The sequence below is a fragment of the Montipora capricornis genome, chromosome 6 (genome assembly GCF_036669925.1).
Source record: "Montipora capricornis isolate CH-2021 chromosome 6, ASM3666992v2, whole genome shotgun sequence".
NCBI lineage: Eukaryota > Metazoa > Cnidaria > Anthozoa > Scleractinia > Acroporidae > Montipora > Montipora capricornis.
Genome location: NC_090888.1, coordinates 55736382 through 55741381, shown reverse-complemented (window position 1 = coordinate 55741381; position 5000 = coordinate 55736382). Strand labels below are relative to the sequence as shown.

Genomic DNA, 5000 nt, shown 5'->3' with positions numbered 1-5000 from the left:
CGAAATCGGAATGTCGCGAAATATTAGATACCGAAAACGATTTTCCCAGAAGTAGACTTGTCATTTAATGCTATTTGCTAGACTATATATATATACAATATTTCTTCCCTTTGCACATTTGTACCTAATCAAATTCATCGCAGTTAATTTCGATTTTTTCTAGGAGGTGATGTGAACTGTGAAATCACTACCGCAAATTCTGTCTACATCTGTTTCATCACAATGTCTCATCCACGGTGTCCATGAATGAACTAAAAAAGCAAAAGTCTTGCTTCATGTGGTCAAAACTGAACTCTGAAATTAAAGTTGGCCGCCATTTTCTAAATCATACGGGATTCTTATCAAGCGGTTAATCTACTATCCCTGGGGTATGCACATTTGTGACTACGAAGCTACGAAGAAAAAAAAATTTAAAAAAGAGAATGGGCCCGAATTGTCACGGTGGCTGCCTGCGGCATCTCACAGAATAAAGTTGTTTTAAGCCTACAAAAAAAGGATTTTCGCTTTGTATGAGAGTGGTTCGACGCCGTCGGCCGCGGTGCTGACCGAGAGAATCGAAGCCCATTAACAGCTTTAAATACGTGATTGCCCACTTTATTGGATACCGTGTCCCATGTGCATAAACGCGTCAATTTCAAAAAACGCTCCGAGCGACCTCAGCCAAAGTATCTCTGGTTTCCCTTCAACACGCATAAATCTTTCGCCTTTTACTAAAGATTTCCGTGGAGGAGAACAACTGAATGAGTTTGTAGACTAATTTTTCATCGCCCTGCCTTGTGGCGGGGCTCGTCATAAAGCGATTCAACAAATTTGATGCTATCGTGCAACCGAAAGCTGTAGTCAGATCTCTTGCGTCTGGACGCCTTTATTCTGTCGGTTAGTAATCAGCATGGGCTACTTTTCATGAGGAAGTAAGCAAATAACAGGCTTTTGATTCTTCATTGCAACCTTTGAAATTGAAATTTAAATTTAAAAATCTCGGTAAAAACTACAAAAAGAGACTTTCGCCGTGAAGTCCCGCGGCTCAAAGCCGTCGGCTCCAACAATCGAAGAAGTTCATTGACACTTCTGAACACGCATGCGTGATTGAGCGCTCGTAGATACTGCATCCCACCTGTGTTACCGCGCCAAGCTGAATGGAATCGTCAATGCAATTTACAATTTCTCTAGCTCTGGTTGTCCTTCAACACGTACAAATCTTTCGCCTTTTACTAAAGATTTCCGTGGAGGAGAACAACTGAATGAGTCTGTAGACTAATTTTTTGTCGCCCTGCCTTGTGGCGGAGCTCCTCATGAATTAAAGGAATGACTTTGACGCGAACGTGGAATGAAACGCTGTATTCAGATATCTCGTGTCCAGAAACCGTGATTCCGTCGGTCAGTAACGAGCCTGAGATAGTTTATATGAAGGAAGTGCGCAAATTACAGGCTTTTGATACTTAATTGCAGTCTGAGGAATTTAAGTTAAGAAAGCTCTATAAAATTTACAAAAAGAGACTTTCGTCGTAAACTCGCGCGGCTCGAAGCCGTCGGCTTCAACAATCGAAGAAGTACATTGACATTCCCGAACACGCATGCGTGATTGAGTGCTCGTCGATATGGCATCCCACCTGTATTACCGCGCCAAGCTGAATGGAATGGTCAATGCAATCAATAACCTTGTTAGCTCTGGTTTTCCTTCAACTCGTATAAATCTTTCGCCTTTTACTAAAGATTTCCGTGGAGGAAAACAATTGAATGAGTCTTTAGACTAATTTTTCGTCGCCCTGCCTTGTGGCGGGGCTCGTAATAAAGCAATTCAACAACTTTGATGCTAAATAAATAAATAAATGAATATTGCTAGTGCTAATCACCCTTACTTGCAGTCGAGGACTGAATTGCGAAGGGCGCGGCTCACGACATCGGGCTGAAAGCATACAAAGGCGCCTCTGGCTGCCGCTATACAGTCCATGTTTGATGTTGGAGCATAGCACCACAGCTAGATGTTAATTAGCTGTGAGTCGATTTTGATGAGGGAGGAAAACCGAAGTCCCCGGAGAAAAACCCTCGGGTCAGGTTGAGATCGACTGAAACTCAGCCCACATGCTAGCCGAGGCCAGAATTGAACCCCGGCTCATAGTGGTGGGAGGCCCGATAGATAACCACTAAGCCACCCTGAGAGATCTGAGATCTGACTCATCTGTAGTCAGATCTCTCGCGTCCGGACGCCTTGATTCTGTCGATTAGTAACGAGCCAGGGCTACTTTTTTACGAGGAAGTGCGCAAATAACTGGCTTTTTATTCTTCATTGCAACCTCTGAAATTTAAATAAAAAAATCTCGTTAAAAACTACAAAAAGAGACTTTCGCCGTGAACTCGCGCGGCTCGAAGCCGTCGGCTCCAACAATCGAAGAAGCATATTGACACTTCTGAACACGCATGCGTGATTGAGCGCTCGTAGATACTGCATCCAGGGCGCTTATGCTGCATCCCACCTGTGTTACCGCGCCAAGCTGAATGGAATCGTCAATGCAATTTGATATTTCTTTAGCTCTGGTTCTCCTTCAACACGCACAAATCTTTCGCCTTTTACTAAAGATTTCCGTGGAGGAGAACAACTGAATGAGTCTGTAGACTTAATTTTCCGTCGCCCTGCCTTGTGGCGGGGTTCAGCATCAAACAGAAAGAACTTTGTCGAAAATGCGAAACGAAGCGCTGTTGTCAGATCTCTCGTGTGCACACATGGTGTTTCTTTTGGTCAGTGACTCAATCTAGTTTCGATCAAGGAATTGCGCAAAACACAGGCTTTTGATATTTCATTGCAACATCAGAAATTTAAGTCAAGAATTCTCGATTAAAAACTATAAAACAAAGTCTCCCCCTGTGAATGCGCATGGTTCGATGCCGTCTGCCTCATCGCCTACCGAAACAAGCCACGAATTTCATTGACATTCCTGAACACGCATGCGTGAATGAGCACTCTTTTCAGTACTAATTAGATACGGCATCCCACCTGTGTTATCGCGTCATGCTGAAAGTAATTGTCAATGCATACCTTTCCTGTGATAGCTCTGGTTTTCCTTCAACACGCATAAATCTTTCGCCTTTTACTAAAGATTTCCGTGGAGGAGAACACCTGAATGAGTCTCTAGACTAAATTTTTCGTCGCCCTGCCTTGTGGCGGGGCTGGTCAAGAACGAAAGGAACGAACAACGAAAAGCAGGAATTCGGAAATATGATCATGTTACGCCTGAACTGAAACGCCTTAAGTGGCTTCCAGTATCCAGTCAGATTTACTATCGAAATACCATTTTGGCTTTTAAATGTATGAATTGTCGTGGCCCTAAATACCTGAGCACTATTTTCACCAAACGTTCTGATGTAAATAGATATAGAACCAGGAGTTCCCAATTTTTAAATATCCCTCTTTTTAAAACTGCCTCTGGACAGAGAACGTTTTATTACCGAACTGTTAGCATATGGAATTCCTTGGAATCTAATTTGAAACTTTGTAGCAACGAAATAATCTTTAAGAAGCGTTTAAGGAACAAACTGCTAAGGGATTTTTTAGGAAGTGATTGATATTGTGATAAGTAGTTATGTAATTGATAGTGATGATTGGTTATTTTAATCTTGTAAATAATTTAAATGATTATGTAAATTATTATTTTATAATTATTATTGTTCCTGAAAAGCCCCTTTGGGGAGGTTGAATAAAGTATGTATGTATGTATGTGTGCAGTGTCATGTCCGGACGTCGTTATTCCGAATTTCGGTCAGAACGAACTCGATCTCGTTTTGATCGAACTGCGCAAATGACGTTCTTTTGTTCTTATATAATTTTAATTCAAAAACGTTTGTTAAGGGCTGCAGAAAAGGACTGTTGTTATGAATGCACGTGGTTCAAAGCTGTCGGCTTCAGTGCCAACCGGAAGAATCGAAGAAGTCATTTGAGAATCCTTTACCACGTGAAATCTGGTTTTCCTTTAACGTGTAACACTCTTTCGCGATTGACAAAAGATTTCCGTAGGGAACAGTCCTATTCCGCCTTGTGGCGGTTCTCAACCCACCCTGCGAGCAGAGCCTCCTTTTGTCTTTTTCTTTACTGAGGAGGAGAAAAGTAGGCTCTGTCCGAATCGCGTCAACTCTTTGAAGCCGCCGCAGCCCGAACTTCTGGACTAGTCAATCTTGCTTTCTCTCGTCAAACCGGTTTTTCCAGTGCGAGTGTCCGTTTAGTGACAAAACCGATGGTTATAATTGAGCCCGCTGTACCATGAAAAACCAAGATGGCGGCGAGATCTGGCATATTAGGCTTGGGTTCGAGACTGTATCCTGGCAACATGCAGCGCATATTCAATAAAGATCTTACTCGATTCATGCAGAGCCTTTCTCGAGAACGCCAAAATCGAGAAAGCAAAAGAAAGGCTCTGCTAGCAGGGTGTTCTCAACCAAGATAGTCTCAAAAACAACTTGGACGGCGTCAGTTCGCTTAAAAGATCGACACACGATCTCCGAAGCAATCCCTCCAGTCGAGCGTGAGAAGAAGACAGGCACGAGAATAAAATGGCCGCTCGAAATTTGGATACGAGTAGGAGCGAACGGCCCAGATTTCGCGCGACCATTTTTCCACGTGCCTGTTCGAATAAATAACTCGGTTTTTAATCAATTTTTTGTCTCGTTCATTTTTGTTAGAAATAGCCGAAGGACATTTAACTGCTTCGGATATTCATTTTTTAAATGTGTGTGTTTCAGATTACAAGATAAAAATTAGGCACATAATAATAATACGATCACTGATGGTCGTGGGTTCAAATCCCATGCGGGCCTCGGCTTTTTCCGAGTTTCCATTTGGTGCATAATATTTTTCATAAACTTCGGAAGAACGCATTTAACATAGGTCTCGATGCTTTTCACAATATGCAAAATCTAAAAAGCAATTTTACATCCTCCTAAGAGAGACAACCGAGGTGGCATCCCTGGACAAAGCTTTGAGGCAAAGCGTGATTTAAATGCGAAGCTTT

General features: G+C 42.4%; 1 protein-coding gene and 5 non-coding genes across 6 annotated transcripts in view; all 6 read left to right on the top strand.

Annotated features, from left to right (window-relative positions):
- Positions 1-5000, top strand: part of LOC138054172 (RNA-binding protein 25-like) — a 21650-nt gene that overhangs the window by 10753 nt on the left and 5897 nt on the right. The gene's annotated exons all lie outside the window — the stretch shown is intronic.
- LOC138054764 (U5 spliceosomal RNA) lies at positions 667-787 on the top strand. Its single transcript, XR_011133414.1, has one exon. It is a non-coding gene; the product is annotated as a U5 spliceosomal RNA (small nuclear RNA).
- Positions 1168-1288, top strand: LOC138054762 (U5 spliceosomal RNA). Its single transcript, XR_011133412.1, has one exon. It is a non-coding gene; the product is annotated as a U5 spliceosomal RNA (small nuclear RNA).
- LOC138054732 (U5 spliceosomal RNA) lies at positions 1664-1784 on the top strand. The gene has a single exon (XR_011133384.1). It is a non-coding gene; the product is annotated as a U5 spliceosomal RNA (small nuclear RNA).
- Positions 2528-2649, top strand: LOC138054761 (U5 spliceosomal RNA). The gene has a single exon (XR_011133411.1). It is a non-coding gene; the product is annotated as a U5 spliceosomal RNA (small nuclear RNA).
- On the top strand, positions 3046-3167 carry LOC138054751 (U5 spliceosomal RNA). The gene has a single exon (XR_011133401.1). It is a non-coding gene; the product is annotated as a U5 spliceosomal RNA (small nuclear RNA).